The 19,742-nt window shown below is 42.5% G+C and overlaps 1 protein-coding gene and 1 long non-coding RNA gene across 7 annotated transcripts in view; one reads left to right on the forward strand and one right to left on the reverse strand.

Annotated features, from left to right (window-relative positions):
• GRID1 (glutamate ionotropic receptor delta type subunit 1) overlaps positions 1-19,742 on the forward strand; it is a 703,469-nt gene that overhangs the window by 474,346 nt on the left and 209,381 nt on the right. The gene's annotated exons all lie outside the window — the stretch shown is intronic.
• LOC310845413 lies at positions 7,680-12,667 on the reverse strand. Its single transcript, XR_014564683.1, has 4 exons — positions 12,571-12,667; positions 12,422-12,470; positions 9,939-10,101; positions 7,680-7,955 (listed from the first exon to the last, which is right to left on the reverse strand). It is a non-coding gene; the product is annotated as an uncharacterized lncRNA (long non-coding RNA).

The raw sequence follows: 19,742 nt of genomic DNA on the forward strand, positions 1-19,742 counted from the left end.
ATCAGGATTTGCCAAGGTTTATTAACACCTTATCGGGGCTTTGGAAGGCTCACTGCAAACCCACTCTTTATTTGCATTATCTCACTTCATGAAATTTGAAAACAATCTGAGCTAAGGCACCCAGCGCGGCTCATTAGCTTTCCCAGAACACCAGCATTTGAAAGGACATCAGAAGAATAAATCAACTATGTGTAATTTTTTAAAGGTGTATGATTAATATATTTACATTTGAGATTCAGATTTTAATTATTTAGCTGCCTGTGTGACAGATACATAATGATTATTGGTGACTTCTACATGAATGTCATGCATAGCTGGTTCTTTTTTTTTGTAGTTGAGTTATTCTTTGGCAACAGAGTAGATGCAATGCTCTAGACTTTGATTTAACTGCTTTATGAAGCACTATTGGTAATTGTTAGACAAGTTTGGTCTTCCTGGTACTCGTATGGGAGTAGCCCCCTTTCCTCTGGCCTTTTGTGAAAGCTGCTATCCTTTTACTGATTCCTCGTTGCTACAGGTCTCCTTCACATGCCCAATGGAATGGGAGCCACTTCCTTGGAGAGAGATTCCATGTTGCTTGTAATGTGTGTGGATGAAACAACGATATGTGCAGAACCAATTAACCTGGTTTCTTTCATTATATTGCATTTTTATATGTTATCATTATATGTCATAATATTTGATAAATGGAATGCAACCATATTTCCCTGCATATGATAACTGACATGTAATGGTCCTTAGTACTGTATAGTATTTAATAGCTGACATGTATTTTCCATCTGAAACCCTTTGACTGGTAACCTGCCATTTTTTTTTCATAATGTGACATTAAATTGACAGTTGGAAGAAATCAAGAGATCTAAAACAGCAGAATTTGAGTTCTGAAGTAACTTGTTCACATTTAGAACAATCCACGTTTTGCATTTGGAATTTAGCATGCAGAATTTTAATAGCAAAATTTGGTGGACCTCCAGCCCCTTATGTTCATACAGAGCTAAAGGCATTTCTCGTTGTTTGACACTCCTATGGCACTTTACTGTTTTGAAAGTTAAGGCCATCACACAGCATCTTGAACAGATATCCTCATTGGAGGACTAATGGTAAGCAACATTGTAGTTATTTTTATTATTTATTTTTTTATTTATTTATTTTCCCCCACCGCCCATCTGGCTGAGTTTCCCCAGCCACTCTGGATGGCTTCCAATCAAGTGTTAAAAACAATACAGCATTAAATATTACAAACTTCTTTAAACAGAACAAAAAAAATTCCTTCCAGTAGCACCTTAAAGACCAACTAAGTCAGTTCTTGGTATGAGCTTTCGTGTGCATGCACACTTCTGCAGATACAGGGCTGCCTTCAGATGTCTTTTAAAGAGAAGATAGCTGCTTATTTCCTTCACATCTGAAGGGAGGACGTTCCACAGGGCGGGTGCCACTACCGAGAAGGCCCTCTGTCTGGTTCCCTGTAACCTCACTTCTCGCAATGAGGGAACTGCCAGAAGGCCCTCGGCGCTGGATCTCAGTGTCCAGGCTGAATGATGGGGGTGGAGACGTTCCTTCAGGTATACTGGACCAAGGCTGTTTAGGGCTTGAAAGGTCAGCACCAACACTTTGAATTGTGCTCAGAAACATACTGGGAGCCAATGCAGATCTCTCAGGACCAGTGTTATGTGGTCCCGGCAGCCACTCCCAGTCACCAGTCTAGCTGCCGCATTCTGGATTAATTGCTATAGAGGTGATAAAATCAATCAACCACCTGAAAGCGCACAATGGGATTCATTTAGGCTAGATTCCACTGCACCAGGTGCCCATGGCCACTAAACTTGTATGGATAGTGTCAACATTTTATATAGTTTAGTCACCAAGAGGCACTGAACCTAGTTATATCTGAGTGTGAAACAGTTATGTCCTGAGGCTGCTTGTGATGTAAGTACAATGTAAGTACATACCATATTTTCCCGTGTATTGGATGAGGTTTTTTGACACAAAAATCATGTCAAAAAACTGGGGTTGTCTAATACATGGATAGTGGCATGAGGGGAGAGTTGCCGCTGCGCACAGGGAGTGTTCTGGGGGTGCTGGCTAGTGGTGCGCAGCTTTTCCCAATGCTGCAGCGATCTGGTGGCATCTGCTGGCAGCGCGCAGCTTCCCCCATGCCTTTGGCTAATTAAACAACCTTTTAAACTGTGTGTGGAAGGGCTGTTGTTTTTGTTTGTTACTATGCTATGCAGTGGCGTAGCGTGGGTTGTCAGCACCCGGGGCAAGGCAAGTAATTTGCGCCCCCTAACCCATGGATTTGCGCCCCCTAACCCTAACCCCCAGATGTTGCGCCCGGTGTGGCCGGCCCCCCCTGCACCCCCCACGCTACTCCACTGATGCTATGCATTCTTCTGTTTTTATATTGTAAACTGCCCAATGCTCCTCAGATGAAGGGCACTATAGAAATCTAATAAAAAACAAAACAAAACAAAAAAATATTAAGATGATCTAACAGTGGAAATGACTGAGTGGATAGTTTGCCATTCATTTTTGAGCCCACTTAATCTGTGATCTCTGACTGTATTGTCATGTTTATAAAGTACTGTTTCTGTAGCCTCTGCGCATGTTTTCACATAACTTTGCCATATAACTGAAAACTTTTCCTCCCCATTTTTCCTTTTCATTTAATGTGCCCCTCACACTGTGATTGGGAAATCGCACAATTTTTACTCCTGTACGTTTCATTTGTCTTTTCAAAATGTTCTATCACTTAGAAAATGCTTGTCAGTGGAAATTACTGTTCAAGAAAGAAACCTACATGACTCCTTTATCACTTGATGAATCTGAAATAAGGGGCTGAAATCAGCTTGTGATAGGAGGCACCGTTTTGGAGGAAGCTGAATAATCAGAACTCCAGCGCAATATGTGTACAACTTTCTCAATAATGTGTGATATTTATATTGTGTGTTACATCGCAAGCGGCCTCAGAGTGTTTGACAATCTGCAATTTAGGATGCCAACCGTGGGAAGAGCTGGATTTCATTACTGAGGAGGGGAGCTATGTAGCCAGAGTGGGAAGTGGAGGCAGAACATAACTGTTTTAAAAGCAAGTGCACAGCCCAGTCCTTTTTAATATATTTTGTATGTTGTCATTGGAGCTAGAACTACAGGGGCAGACCCACCCCACCCCCCAGAACGCCTCAGCAGTTCTTTAAGAAATCCCTCCAAAATATAAAGGCCACACCCACTTTCCTGTCCAACACACACTTTATTCTCCTGTCTGACGAGCTCTGAAAACATTTCTGGCGATCTGTTGTTCTCTGACTGGTTGAGTCTCTGCAACCTGTTGTAATCCAGAAGTATAACTACAGTGGTACCTCAGATTACATACACTTCAGGTTACATACGTTTCAGGTTACAGACTCCGCTAACCCAGAATTATTACCTTGGGTTAAGAACTTTGCTTCTGGTTGAGAACAGAAATCGTGCTGCGGCAGCGTGGCGGCAGCAGGAGTCCCCATTAGCTAAAGTGGTGCTTCAGCTTAAGAACAGTTTCAGGTTAAGAACGGACCCCCAGAACGAATTAAGTACTTAACCCGAGGTACCACTGTATTGCAAAGAGGTCTCTCCCAAGTGTCTCTAAGCAGAAACAACAACAACAACTGTGACTGATCAGGCTGGCTGAAATTCAGCCCTACATGGAAAGGCTCCTACTCCATCTGTTACGAGAACTTTCCAGCAATCTCAGGGATGGCTTTATAGGGCTGCCTTGAAGAGCATGTTCAGTACATTTCCCTAAGGCATGCTTCCTCAAACTCGGCCCTCCAGGTGTTTTGAAACTACAGTTCCCATCACCACTGACCACTGGTCCTGCTATCTAGGGATCATGGGAGTTGTAGGCCAAAAACATCTGGAGGGATGAGGTTGAGGAAGCCTGCCCTAAGGCCACACTCACACCTCAAAACAAATTCTGTGTAGCTAGCCAGGAGAAGGTTGTTTGTGGCTGCTTGTTTGTGTCCCACCCTGCCATGGGCTAGGAGTCAGCTTTGCCTGTTGAAAAGCAGCCTGAAGGGGGAGAAGGCAGAGTGACTCCACCTGCAGCTTATCAGTCTTCAATGACAAGGAGGAGAAGACCTTGATGAGAACCAGCTGGCTCCAGCCTTCTTAAGCAGAGCTTCCAGCAGCTGCAAGATACTGGTAACAACACTTGTATTTCCTGGCCCTACCTTGCTGCTTTCTGATCGTTTTGATCCTTGACCCCCTGATCACTGGATTCCTTGACCCCTGGAGCATCTGACCACATGGATTGCTGTTTGCCCGACGATAGGACTTGACCTAACTTTGGATGCTGACTCTGCCTCCAGGCAAGTACACCTCAGAGATTCTTCTGGCTGGCTGGACTTCCACTCCACTGTTCTCTGCACATGGTTGCTCAGTAATGAGACTATGACCCCCCCCCCCATTTGCAAAGAAAGCACATTGGTAGAGAGAGTGTACATTTTTCTACACTATCTGTTTTTTCCTTGCTCACCTGCAATTATTTTTGTGAAAGTGGGAGAAGGGTTGGGACAAAATGGAGGATGGCTTCTGTGTATATTGCAACTTTCAAGTGTAGGTTTGTGTGTGTTTCTGGGTTTCAGAGAAATACAGAACTTTTGCATTCCTGTTATCAAGTACAAACTGAGGCTCCTCATTAGTGAGACAGGGGCAGGTTGAAAGGTGTGGGACAGAAAAGTTGCTTGTGCTTGGGAGGGAGGAGGAGGTGTGCCCCAGTAGGCTAGCTTCCACGATACCACACTCTGTGGCATGGCACTAATATGAGAAGGCTGGTACTACCATTCTTATTCTTGTTAGAGAGGAAACAGGATGGAGTGCTTCTTCCTGTAACTTAATCCTTTTTAAGACTTTATAAAAATGGTGCCAACATAAATGGCCTTGGCCCAGAATACATGAAGGAGCATCTCCACCCTCATTGTTCAGCCCGGACACTGAGGTCCAGCTCCGAGGGCCTTCTGGTGGTTCTTTCACTGCGAGAAGCCAAGTTATAAGGAACCAGGCAGAGGGCCTTCTCGGTAGTGGCGCCTGCCCTGTGGAACGCCCTCCCATTAGATGTCAAGGAAATAAGCAACTATCTGACTTTTTAGGAGGCATCTGAAGACAGCCCTGTTTAGGGATGTTTTTAATGTTTGATGTTTTATCGTGTTTTTAAAATTCTGTTAGGAGACACCCAGAGTGGCTGGGGAGGCCCGGCCAGATGGGTGGGGTATAAGTAAAAATTATTATGATTATTAATGATTATTATTAATTCAGAGAACTGTGCCCACTATAGATGGGGCCATTTTTCAACAGATGGCAAAACCAAAAACGATGAACAGGTGGAGGGGGAGGTATGCATCCTGATAATCTTGCTGGTTTGGAAAGAATGGTTTGGAAAAAGCACTCTCCTCTCACCAACGCAACAATGTGACTCAATAGCACCAGCTCATCAAAAGGACACACACACAAGCTCAACACAGCAGGCAAATCCCTGAAGATCTTTTATTGCTGGCAGAAGTTGCTTTGGCAGGTGGGGGGTGGGCAGGGAGAGAGAGGTTAGGCAACCCTGCTGCAACAGAATGTTCCAAATATTGACCCTTGTACTGTTTATATTATAGACCTCTGAACTGTGTGCATGAAAAGTAGGCAACCTTTTTGCCCCTAAGGGCCATATGCAGTGGTTGGGGGATGCATCCAAGCAGACACTGTAGGCTGGGGGACATTCTCATTCTCACAGAGAGATATTGCTGGCTATGATGGAAGAGAAGATATGCTTTTCCCCACTGCTGTTGCACTCCCCTCATCCATTCACATAGCTGTTTGGTAGGCTGTGGTACGTTTGGTTTAAATGCAGAGGAAGGCACATAAGAATGGCTTTCCCCCACATACCTTCCTCTTTGCTACAGTTGTGCTAGAGAAGCATTGAAACCCAAAAGCATCAGTAGCTAAGTCAACGCAGAGGCGTTGGGGCAGAGCAGGGGCAACACAATGGGGAAAGAGAAAGCGGAATCAATTAAATTGGAGGGAAACTGGCAATAGCGTTGGCAGCAAGATTCTGCAATAAATTCAGTATTGGTGGTAACAATGGCAACAGGCAATTGGGAAGAGGAAGACAAATTGAGCATGGAATACTGGGGTGGAAGGAGGGGTTCTGTGCCTCTACCCTGTGACGCCTCGTGGAGTGTATGAATTGGAGCTTAATGATGCTGAATTGTGTGAGTTGATTGCTGAATTGTGTGCACTGCTTCCAATGAACACAATGCGTGTGTAATGAAATTAAGGTTATTTCTGTGGTGATTAATTTCTGTGATGGTTCATTAGCACATGCAGACCATCACTTGAACATGTATGAATAGGTTGTAAGCCAACACTTAGTATGATCTACTTGAGTGTGCCTTTGTGTCCATCACCCCTCAAAAAAAAAAAAAGGTCTCTTTTTAAAGGCTGTGTTTATATAAGAAAAAATGTATTATATATCCAGAGACTTTTAAGCAGAAGAATCTTCTCTTTTGTAATGTCCACGCTTTGAGTATATACACTCACAATTGCAACAAGGGTAAGTGTTATTTAAATAGGACTGCTGTTAAATTGTAATTTGCATGTCTGTTTGCATCACTTTACCTCTATTTATGTTGTGAGGAGAGCTGAAAGAGAATTATGGTCTGTAGCCCATGGAGTAATTGTTCGTATGAGTATTACCTAACTTAGCATTCCTTCCCTGTTTTTGAATTTTCAAAAACTGTTTAGATTAAGCTATCAGAGCACAAAATATATACCATCTGAGCCTTCATGCTCTGCTAACTTCCAAAGTGACTGAATGGATTTTCTTCAAACTTTCCAAACAAAAATTTACCTGTGAGCAGCCTGAACTCAAGAAAGGTAAAACGAAGTAACTGTGTTCCTGTTGCTAGTCAAAATATCTTGGTAAAAGTAAAAAATAGAGGCCTCTTAAAGGTACATGTTTACTTTTAAGGCTTCTCTAATTCTTATGTTTTCCTCTTATAGGGAATAGTTACCTTTAACTTTTTTATGGGACGCGGGTGGCGCTGTGGGTTAAACCATAGAGCCTAGGACTTGCTGATCAGAAGGTTGGTGGTTCGAATCTCCACAACGGGGTGAGCTCCCATTGCTCGGTCCCTGCTCCTGCCAACCTAGCAGTTTGAAAGCACATCAAGTGCAAGAAAATAAATAGGTACCGCTCCAGCGGAAAGGTAAACGGCATTTCCGTGCGCTGCTCTGGTTCGCCAGAAGCGGCTTAGTCATGCTGGCCACATGACCCGGAAGCTGTCTGCGGACAAACGCCGGCTCCCTCGGCCAATAAAGCAAGATGAGCGCTGCAACCCCAGAGTCGGCCATTACTGGACCTAATGGTCAGGGGTCCCATTACCTTTAACTTTTACCTATACAGAATGGGGGGGCGGGAATAAGATAGCTTTTCCTTTTAATAACTTACAATTTTTAATAGCTATCCGTTATCTCACACTTTCCTTGGATTCTTGAGGCCTTGACTACATGAAAATACATTTGAAATGCTTTGCTTAATTGATTCGTCTGTTAAAATCAGATTATTAACTAAACAACATTTCACTCAGTGATAACATTTTTCAATAGTAAATAGTCTCTTGCTGTTTAAAAGAAGCATTTGAATGTTAATGGTCTGAACATTTTGAAAAGTGCAATTTATTTTACATGTGTGATCACTTGACCCGTGTTCAGTCCTTAATTCGGCATCAGAAGTTGGTGAATTCTCTGTCGCCTTCCCCTACCTAAATTGTGAATGCTTTCATATTTCTGGGTTGAAGCTACCCTTTGCCTTCTGCAGGTGGAAAGGGTTCTTCCATCCATTGAAGACTTTTGATCTGGCAGAGATATCTTGCTGGCAGAGAGGGAAAGAGGTGTTTTTGGCTGAATTCCCATCCTCTTTTCAGCTGGCAGTATATCTATAAAAGGGTGCCGGGGTTGAAAGGGAAGGAAGAAATTGGCAGAATAATCCTATTCAAGGGATGCTCTTACTTATGGGAGGAAAATCTGGATTCAATCCACAGTCCTGACCACCTTGCTCAGAATGTCTCATGGCTGTTTTTGAGAGCAAAGCAAGGAGGCAGGGGAGGCAGAGAGACTACCACCATTAAATCACTTGTAAAATGTAAGTAAGTAGGGAGTGAAGAGGAAATGGGGCTGGTGAGCTGGAAGCAGTGGGGGTGCAGGGGGGGCTGGCCGCAATGGGCGCAACATCGGGGGGGGGGGCGCTCGCACTCGCAGCTCTCTGCCCCTACCTGGCTCACTCACGGTTAGGGGGCGCAAATTACTTGCCTTGCCCCGGGTGCTGACAACCCACGCTACGCCACTGGCTGGAAGAGGAGGCGACATCACTCAGCTCAGGCAACTTAATCACTTGTACCAGCCCTGTCAGTTCTACTTCTCAACCCTGGTTTTCCAGCTGGATTTCATTTCACCCCTTCTTTTTGGTCACTCGTATGTTCTCTTGCTTCTGTTTTGCTTCTAGTGAATTTCAGAGGCTGAGGCAGATGGGGGCAGCTCTTTGGAAATGTTGGAGAAATTTGGAATTGACTGGATTTTCAAAAATTGGCATTTTGAAATGTTGATTTTAACATCTGTTTCTTGGAGCTTGTCTTCCCTTGAGTTTAGAAGTTATGCTTACCTATCAGTTCTATGGTTCTTTTAGAACCATAGGATTATATCGCTGGAAGGAAACTAGGAGATCATTTTTTTCCCCAGAGCTGAAGAGCCATTACTGGGAATGTAAAAAATATAAAATCAAAATAGGGATTTGTTTGTTTGTTTATTAGTAAACTGCAGGAAGAATTCTCTTGATATTTTCCTCTAAATTTGTTTTATCTCTGTCCTACAGCCCTTACTTTTATCAATAGCTAATTTATTACACTGGTTTTACAGGGTTGTTCTCTTACGAGGTTAAGTTGATAAAAGGCAAACCCTTTGGCTCTTATGGTACCTTGTACTCCGACTAAAGCTGACATAAGTGGTCAGTGAATCACCTTTTAAATTTCAGGAATGATTGCCAGTTTTTAATTAACAGAGGAGCAATCAATATTGCCATTCATTTCAATTTACTTCATACCAATAGGGATGTCAGAAAGTGATCAGGTTGGGAATTATGTTTACAGTGTTTAATGGTGCGGTTCACTAGAAGTGCTAATTAACCGCCAAATGGTACTCACTGCCCTTTAGTAACAAGTCTTTTAACTTTCCTATTCAAAATAAGTAATTGTGCCATTTCTCAGGACTGCTGCAATGTCTTACCAATAGACCAGCTCCATTAATCATACTAATGCAGAGTAAGTGATTTCAAGCTTATGTTTTAATCATTTTTTAGTTGGCTTATTGTATGTGCAACATGCCCTTCGTTCACTCCTTTGTGCATGCATATTATTGTATCCAGGTAGTAAGAGAAGAGAATTTAATCATTTTTAGTATTGCCAGGACATAGTCAGCATATAACACAGAGATTATTTAAACATGCTTATTAGCTTATTAACAAGCTTTTAATATTCAATGTTTGTGTGTCTGAATACCAGTGGTCGGTTGCACTGCCCACCCATGGTGAACTGATGAGGACTAAGCTGCAACTTCCCCAGTTTTAACTGTAACATTCTAAAAAGAAGCTAATTTGGTGGGCTAGAAATTAGGCTTTACAGGTACAGTGGTACCTTGGTTTACGAACTTAATCCGTTCTGGAAGTCTGTTCTTAAACCAAGGCATGCTTTCCCATAGCAGCGGGGGACTCAATTTACAAATGGAACACACTCAACAGCAAGCAAAACATGTTCTTATTCCAAGGCAAAGTTCACAAGCCAGAACACCTACTTCCCGGTTTGCAGCATTCTTAATCCAAGTTGTTCATAAACTAAGCTGTTCTTAAGCCAAGGTACTACTGTACTCACCTTTCTCATCACAATTTGACACCATTGCTTCCCCTACTGCTGTGTCAGTGTCACATTTTTCCTCCAGCTGCTGCAACTTTCTCCTTGCTGAATTAGTCAGTGGCTGGTGATCTCAGTCAGTTAGGTATCATGCAACTGGCACTACATACCCAATCAAATTGGACTACATGGTAATGTCGTTCAGGGAAAATAAGAGAGGTTGAAAGTGAACACTAATGAAAGCAAATCACACATGTGATCCTACATGTCACAATGCCATGTAGCCTAATAATGTCTCTGAGAAGAAGCCAAAGGAAAGAATGCTAACAATGTAAAAAACAAAACACAAAAAACAAGAAAACATTTGTTTGTTTGTCCCCCCCCCCCCCGAGTGTTGCCAAAAATCATTAAGAAGGGGGTGGGTGTTCTTACAACTGCCAAAAATGTTTGTGGAAAAATATGTGAGTAGTTTTAGCACACCACTAGCATTGACAATTCACAAACAATTTGTCTTCTAGTCAAGAAGCCATTTGCTGTTATCTTAATTCCAAACAATGTGCAAAGTTTATTAACCATCTGGGTTAATTCCATGTATCCCTGCTTTATTAACCATCTGGGTTAATGCAATGTATCCCTGCATTTTAATCTCAACACAATGGATTTTACTGAGATTAATCCTAGGGGTGGATTTCTAGCCTTATTTTGCCTTTGATTAAAATGAAACAATTTAGCTCCCCCCCCCCTCAAGTTTTACCAAAATGGTTCAACAGTGCGTAAACAACACACTGTATGAACAATAAAGTCTAGCATAAAATACACTATATTAATATATTAAGTTTACTCAATTAACCTAGTGTGAGGAGTTGTTGTTGTTTTTTTTCAAATGGTGCACATCTACCATGAAGTAAAGAATAGAAACTTCGTTATTTGCGTGTTCAGACCCAGAAACCTCCCCCCTAAATAAATTCACACTTTATTCAAAGTTTAGGTTTGGTTTTTGGCAGAATTTAGGCCACAACTTTATTGATTACAGAAAGTGACTAGTTGCATAGGCTCTGGTTCGACTAGCTCCCTGCCATGCAGGTAGTGCTGACCCAGGGCACCAGCATAGGTCAGCCAAGGGTGAACACCTGGATAAGCGGAAAGCCAGGAGCAGGGTATCTCCCCCACCCAAATGTCCCCCTGGACTAAGGCACGGGCACATCCCCCTCTCAGGGGTTGACCAAACCATGAAGTCCCTGGATTCCTTTAACGGAATACCCTTCACACAGGGATGGCGAGAGCGTTCTCCCATCCCTATCACCTGAACTAGAGCCTGTCTGCAACTTTACAAGTTGTGATGATTTGCTACATGGCAGGCGAAACCCAAATGGCACCAGCCAATCAGCCAAGTGGGGGAAATTCCTGCTGTGCTCCTGTCCCAATGACAGACGACACACGACGGCATAGCAAGGTCAAGCACAACAGGCTCTAAAAATAGGTAGAGGTGGGTGGGTGTTCCGAATGCACGCGCCGCAAGAGGAAGCGCTGGGTCACGTGCATGGGCATAAATAGGTCCCTCAAACCGTTTGAACTGTGTCCCATTGGCCAGATTGTACCCAGCTTCGAGGGACCTACCAATCGGGTGTTGTGGCTTACCAATTGAACCCACCCACAACACAGGGTGCCTGTTGTCCAGGTCTCACTGCAATATGTGCCCTCTTTAAGGGAGGACCCGATTAACTAGCAAGACACCAGTTAAATGGATTGGGATATGTATAGAAATATGTATAGACTTTGGCTGCTCAGTGACCCTGTTTGATTACAGGAGAGCTAGTAATAGAACACTACATGAAGAAATTTTAAACAAAATTATTTAGTACTTTCACACTGAAATAGATAAAAATAACATAACATATGGCTGAGGTATGCACTAATGGACGTTTATAGCTTGTGGATTTGTATGCATGCTTAAGAGAATAGGCTGCTCATATATATATTGTAGGCTGATAAATTGGCATCCATCTGTCTTGGGAGACAATGAAGGAGTGCGCCTTTAGGGGTGAAGTCGAAATGTTGGAAGGTTACAGCGCCTGCTGTGGCTGTAGAGACGCAGGTGGGTTTCTTTTTCTTTTCTTTCTTCCCTGGTGCAGAAGTTCAGTCTACTTGTTGAGTGATACTCTCAGCTCCAAGCACCCATTGAAGTGGCGGGTCAGCATTTTGTTAATTGGAGTCACCTGGATTCAGGTAGGCAGTAGCTGACCAATTATATAAGATAATAAATTATAAAAAAGGAACACTGCTGTGATTCTTTTATATGTGCATTTATGTTATACATACTTCTGGGGTCCTGTCTGGTTAATCGGGTGTTTCATTCCATTTACGGATTTATCAACTAAATATTGCAGCTCTAGAGTCAGTGCCAGCTTTCCTTCTTTGCCTGCCTCAGTTTTTCCTCCTCTTAGTCTTTCTGCCACCCTCCCAACCATTCTTTGAGCTCTCTGTTCACTTCCAGAGGGACTTACCATAGGCCCCCAACATCACTCTCCCCTTGTTTGCAGTCTTGGGATGGATCTAAAAACAGGGGGGAAATAAGTCAGAAATTAGATTGTTTTAACAAAAAGAAAATATATCTATGGAAAATCAAGTTTTAAAAATTTCTGCTCTCTGGCACCATCTTGTGTCGCATGTTCATACTGCAGTCAAATCACTGTTTCTTTACTAATGTAGCTGAGTCCTTACTCTGCTGTTGCCCATTCCTGTGTGGTCATTTTACTGAGGTAAAAAGCAGTGCCTTTGTGACATCATCAATCATTGCACCAATCCACTTTCTTGCTTCAGGCCTCTTTGTTCTTTAACTTAGTTGGTTACTAGACATTCGTGAAGGTGAGTTGAAGGTTGCAGGCTGGTGTGATAATCATTAGTTTCACAAGGAAATTCCCCAGAAAGCAGGTGAAATTAGTTCAATTCTCCCATGTAGTTACTTGTGATGCCCAGAACTCAACAATTACTTGTTCCAGGAAGACATATGTATTTTTCCCATTCCAGTGATGTGGTTTGAGAAGAGGACTGACTTGCTCACAGATGCATTCACTAACATCTGAAACCTTACTGCTAATACAGTATCAATACAGATCACCAAATTAAATGACTGACAGTCCAAGGTTTGATAGTGGGGACTCTATAGTCTCTATATTATGGAGGAATATGAATTAAATGTTGCCCCAGACACCCCGGGTGGCTTCCAGCAAATTAAAACATCAAAAACAGTAAACATGATAAATTTCCCTATACAGAGCTGCCTTCAGATGTCGTCTAAAAGTCAGATAGTTGTTTATTTCCTTAACATCTGATGGGGGGCATTCCACTGAGTGGGTGCCTTCTGCCCCATATCTCACACTATTCTGGAGGGTGCGCCTGTCCTCAGGGGCAGGTTTATTGTGTCTGCGGGGAAGGATGATGCAGAAGGTAGGGTAGATAGACAAAAAACAGATCCCTGCTTTGCATGGGCAAAAGTGCTCTCCTTCACCATTGGATAGTAAAGGTAAAGGAACCCTTGACCATTAGTTCCAGTCATGGCTGACTCTGGGGTTATGGCGCTCATCTTGCTTTATTGGCTGAGGGAGCCGGCGTACAGCTTCCGGGTCATGTGGCCAGGATGACAAAGCCGCTTCTGGCGAACCAGAGCAGTGCATGGAAACGCCGTTTACCTTCCCACCAAAGCGGTACCTCTACTTGCAATTTGACGTGCTTTCGAGCTGCTAGGTTGGCAGGACCAGGGACCGAGCAACGGGAGCTCACCCTGTCACGGGGATTCAAACCGCCAACCTTCTGATTGGCAAGTCCTAGGCTCTGTGGTTTAACCCACAGCGCCACCCACATCCTTTCACCATTGGATACAACCTAACAAACCTATACAGTGGTACCTCAGGTTACAGACACTTCAGGTTACAGACTCCACTAACCCAGAAATAGTACCTCGGGTTAAGAACTTTACCTCAGGATGAGAACAGAAATTGTGCGGCGGCAGCGGGAGGCCCCATTAGCTAAAGTGGTCTCTCAGGTTAAGAACAGTTTCAAGTTAAGAACGGAGCTCCGGAACGAATTAAGTTCTTAACCCAAGGTACCACTGTACTAAATGTGCATACAGAAATCTTATGTGTCAGACCCTAAAGGCAATATTAGAATACTTTGCACACCCCCAAAAAAGACCTTAAAACTGAAGTCTACTTCATGAACAGCTCGTTAATAAATCTGAGAAGAACATTTGTAAAAATAAAAATAAAAAATAAAATCCTGCTAGATAGAAGTGACTTCAAGTAGGGCCAGTCTCACCCAATTATTTGTCTGGGCCTTGTCACTGGCACTAGATCATTTGTGAGCAGCTGTAAATCACACAGTGCTAAACTTAGAACTAAAGATGCATTTTTGTTATCTAGGTTTGTTTCTGATTATGTTTATGCATCCTGTATGTATAAATTATGACCTGATTGGGTCTTCCATCTAATCACTGAGGAATGAGACTTCGAGGTGTTCAGGCAGTACTTGTCATTATTTAAAATGTCAATAGCAGGAACTGACATGTTTATTGTCAGGGATTTCTGTGTTATTAAAGCTTGCGGTGATTTTCACTGCCCCCTTCCCAATTTCCCCACTCCCTCCAACATTTGACTTGCTTTATTGATTAAGTGGCAAAATGTTATGCCCAGTGATCAAATTGGTCAATTATGTACATCCACGGAAAGCAGTAAAAATGCTGAATGCTGTACTGGAGGCAGAGGAAGCTTAAATATCCCTATGGTTTAAAGAAAGCTATCAGGACTCTAAATTTGAAATTCTTCCTTCAATATTAGCTACTGGGTATGAAATTAAAAATAGGATATCTGTGGGTTTGTTGCCTTTAACGTTTCCATTTTATAATTTCTAAATCCAGAATCTTAGGTAGTTAAAGATTTTAAGAAATGGCAAAATACAGAATGATTCATGATGTCATTCTGTCCATTGAGGTCACAATTGAGGAAACAACAAGGCCTCCACATTTCCAGTATTTTCAAATTAGAGATGCAGCCTCCTCTCCAATACAAAAATTTGTGGAAGTCAAGGAAGAGATAATTGCAAGATTCTATGACATTTGGTTAACTTTGAATCAGAAGCGGAATACATCTATGAGAAAACGGGTATAAGATTTGGATAAGAGATTAACCAGGTAGCAATGGAACTGGGTTTTGGACAACTTCCATTCCAATATAATTTCAGAAGACCTAAAGGAGAACTATTCTAAAACCCTCTATCAGTGGTATTTAAAACATTACAAGATGAATAAAATACACATCTAAAAATATTTAGATGTAGATTAAACAAAACAGATTACATATATATTTCCAGGAATTGTTCTCAAATAGAAATATTTTGGAAATCACATCAGGCTAATATCTCTCATGTGTTAGGATACCATATACACTTTCAGAGACACTAGCTTCTCAAAGTGATTGAGGGGGCCTCACACGATGTTCTGACATCATGTGTGCAATGTCCCACAAAGTTGCAAAGATCCAGGGGGTGGGGCCAAGTGCCCTCAAAAAAAATTGGAGGGGGGAGGATTTGCTGTGGCCCCAGCACCTATGTACCCTTTGAACCTTAAATATTTCTGCTTGGTTATCTAAAATACGTTATTCTGGAGGGTGATCAAGAAACAATTTCAACCTAATAACTGCTGCTAAGATTATCATAACTAAAAATGGGGGGGGAGAGAGAGCATATCTCCTACTGCAACTGAACTAATTGAGAAAAATTGGTCCATAGTAACTATGATTAAGCCCAACATATTATAAAAGAATGCATATAAATCAGCCTAACAGGGCTATGGAGAAATGGGTATTTTTTGTCATGTTTTGGAACAATAAGTTCAGTGATAGTGTCCAACCTTTTACTGCTTTCAACTTGCTATAATAGTATTTATTTATGCTCCGTATCTTTGTTTATTTGTGTGTACACACATACACACACACACACAGAGAGAGAGCGAGAGAGAGCGCTAAAAAATGTTGAATGCCTGAAACCAATGTGTATAGTGCACTATGGGCACAGCAAATTATTTATATAATTGCTTCACTGATTATCCAGATGGTTTTACCTTTGGCTGACCACTCTACCACCAAGCATTATTTGAAGGCTTTGCGGTGGTGCGATAACTTTGATTTAGAATACAATTGTATATAATTTTAATAAATAGTAATAATAATAACAACACGCCTTTAAGGATAAGATGACAAGGCTGCCTGTTGCACTTACGACACCAGGTGGTTGATTTCCCACTTTGTTTTTTTAAAAAATATACATTTATTTATTTACTTTTTAAAAAGACTCTTTTTAAAGATAAAGGAAGAGCTTCCTCTAAAAACATCAGTGACCCCACTAGTCTCAGTCAGTTGGTACCCAGTCTCTCTGGCTTTCCAGTCTTTGCTTAAAGCTCACAGCAAGAGGTAACTTGCCCCATGGGGCCCTTTCAGATCAGGAAGCATAGCATCTGGGGAGGCTGCAGAGCACTGGTTAAACGTTTAATGCAGGGGTGTCTAACTCAAATTCATCGGGGGCCGCATCAGCAGTTTGTTCACCCTCAAAGGGCCGGTTGTATCTGTAGGACTTACAGTACAGGAGAGAAGGGTTCAGGCAGCCGTTGGATCTGTCACATCACAGGATGGCATGCGCTCAATATAAAAACAAGTGGAGGTTTCCTGAATGCATGTAGAGTGGAGGTTTCCTGTGTAGAACGGCCGGCGCCGCTAGAGGGCAGACGTTCTCTGGCTTGTAGGCATGCGCTGAAGAGGCAGCTTTCTTGTGTCAAAAAAAATAAATGCGAGAATAAAAGGTGAAGGCTGGCGGCCAGCGGTGGCTACACGGGCCACATGACAAGGTCTGGCGGGCCGGATTCGTCCCACGGGCCTTGTGTTTGACACCCGTGGTTTAATGGAAAGAGGGGGAAAACACTGCTCACAACAACCATGCAATGATAGGCTAAGCTGTTGAGTTATAAAGAAATTTTGATTAGATTCTAAAGTGCCATGAAAGAGGCAGGAAATCTTTTGCAGGGGAAGAAAACTTTTGAGAACCTGGAGGACAGATTTTGGCACAGCATTACCAAAAATCCCCCCCCCTTTCCCTGTTCTGCTGGTGGATGCCTATTGTTAGTGTAGGGCAGTGTTTCCCAAACTTGGGTCTCCAGCTGTTTTTGGACTACAATTCCCATCATCCCTGACCAGCTAGGGATGATGGGAGTTGTAGTTGTAAGGGAACACACTGGATACCCCCATACTTTGTATTTACAACCATTTTGTGCAATAGGGTAGGCTGTGAAATTGTGACTGGTGAAGCCCTGCACAATGAGTTTCATGGCTGGGCAGCACTAAAGCCCAGGTCTCCCTATTCTAGCACTGTATCCATTATATCACAGCCAATTTACGAAAAAGTACCACTGCTTGAAAATCGGGGTTTGAAAGATTTGGCACATGCAATGAAGGAATTAAATCTTCCTACAAGCTGCAATTCAGTGTGCTCATCTCTCTCAGTTCCTGTATCCATCAAAATTTGAGCGCGTAGTGGATGCAGTCAAAAGTTCATCCTCCTGACCCAGAATTTGTTTCCAGCACTGTCTAGGCAGATGCCTCTCAGATGCTAAGATGAAGGCTCAAAGGCTACCACACTCCTCCTTTTTGTCTTATAATTTGTTGTTTAGAGATATATTGGATTTAAAGAGCATTGTAAATGATTGCTTTTCACTGTGTAAATTACCATATGCACAGATGGCACTGATGATGGGGAAGGCTGCCCCTTCCCACTGTACAAGTCTATGTTTCTATGATTATGACAGCAGCATGTTACTCCTTCAGGCTATCATCTCCTCTTTAATTAAGCCCCTGTACATGCATGGTGGGACGCGGGGGGCACTGTGGGTTAAACCACAGAGCCTAGGGCTTGCCAATCAGAAGGTCGGCGGTTCAAATCCCCACGACGGAGTGAGCTTCCATTGTTCGGTCCCTGCTCCTGCCAACCTAGCAGTTCGAAAGCACGTCAAAGTGCAAGTAGATAAATAGGTACCACTCTGGCAGGAAGGTAAACGGCATTTCTGTGCTCTGCTCTGGTTCACCAGAAGCGGCTTAGTCATGCTGGCCACATGACCCGGAAGCTGTCTGCGGACAAACGCCGGCTCCCTTGGCCAATAAAGCGAGATGAGCGCTGCAACCCCAGAGTCGGCCACGACTGGACCTAATGGTCAGGGGTCCCTTTACCTTTTTACATGCATGGCACTGCTCTGTTGATTTCAATGAACTTAGCAGACTAGAAACTTATAGCCAGTTCAAAGGCAGATAGAATTTAGTGACAAAGAGTAGCTTTGAATAGAATCCAGTGAAAAGGGAGAGGGAGAGCTACTCCCTCCTCCATAGATTCCCCTGGATCCACTAGGGTTGCATGCACAGCATACATTTAAAGATCATCCTGCACCCCAAAGAATCCCAAGAGCTGTAGTTTGTTGCTCACTGAGCTACATAACAAACTACAGATCCCAGCATTCCTGGGGTGGGTGTGTTTTAAGTGTTCCTGGCGTGCATGCAGCCTAATTGTTGTAATAATTGTGCAGCGCGAGCCAGGGAGAAGTCAAGCGCCTTTATTTTTGCCTTTTGCCAGAAGTGTAACTACTGTTACTAGGTGGCTCCTTTGTGATAGAGAATTGTTTCATTCTAGAACATGACGTCTCCCTAGACTGTAACAGATGTCCTTTCTTTCCCAGAGCAACACTTCCATTGCAGGACTGCAGAATTTTGCCATTTTTTATCTGACAGCCCTAGCAATCTCCGTTTTGGGTGTCTCTTGAAGAATAAACACATGCTGGTAAATGTTTCATTGAAAAAAAGGATGTTTTAGGCAACCTCCTTTCTTGTGTGTTCCATTCTGGAGTTTCTTCCAGCCAAACCATTGACACTTGTTTTTGAAGCTGTTCTTTCAGCATTCAGTATTGTTGTGAGATGTTAGTGTGCAATATGCACTTTGATCCCTCCCTTAATGGCAGATCCTATATTTTGATTTTTAGCATTATTTTTAGGTTAAGCCAAACTTAATGGTCAGTTCATACAACCTGGGCAAATGAATGTGGGAGCTGTCCAGTGAAAAGCATTGTGTTTGAAGGGATTTGAAAGGTCTGTCTGGTGATTATATCTATGCATACATATCACCAGTTGATGCTGCAGTCTTTGAGCAATGGACACATGTATAAATTGTTTGCTAAACAAAAACAGCACTGCAAAATAATAATTTAGTCCGGAGAATCTTACTGCCAGAAACACCAGCTAGACTTCAATCCTACTAAAATTATTGTTAAGAGTGTTATTAAATGGAATCTAACAGATTCCTTTGTGCATGCTTAGTGGGTTAAAAATATATACCGTATATCCTCCTTTGACAGGCAGGCTGGTGTACTGTATAATAAACTGTATTTGAAGTTCCCCTTGAGACAGAATTATATATTACTTTCAAAAATACACATTTCCTAAACTCATTCTTGTCAGTTAATGGGTTGTTTTTTATAATGCTTATTCATTTTTACACCTTCTATACTACATTTCTACATTTTGTGCTTAAAAAAGAAGAAAAAAGGAAGCGATCATAAATCCAAGCTGTACAATAGAAGCGACATTTGCAACGCAGAATTGGCTGGAGGGGTTGTATGCTTCAACTTTTTTTCTTCTTACCGCTGGACATTATTTCTGTTACTGGAACTCACTGGGGAGAAAGTGGGGGGAAATGATTAAGGGAGAAGCATTGCAGGCTAAAATGGGGGGGTAGGTTAAGCAA

The sequence above is a fragment of the Podarcis gaigeae genome, assembly GCF_964106915.1.
Source record: "Podarcis gaigeae genome assembly, chromosome: 5".
NCBI classification, from domain to species: domain Eukaryota; kingdom Metazoa; phylum Chordata; class Lepidosauria; order Squamata; family Lacertidae; genus Podarcis; species Podarcis gaigeae.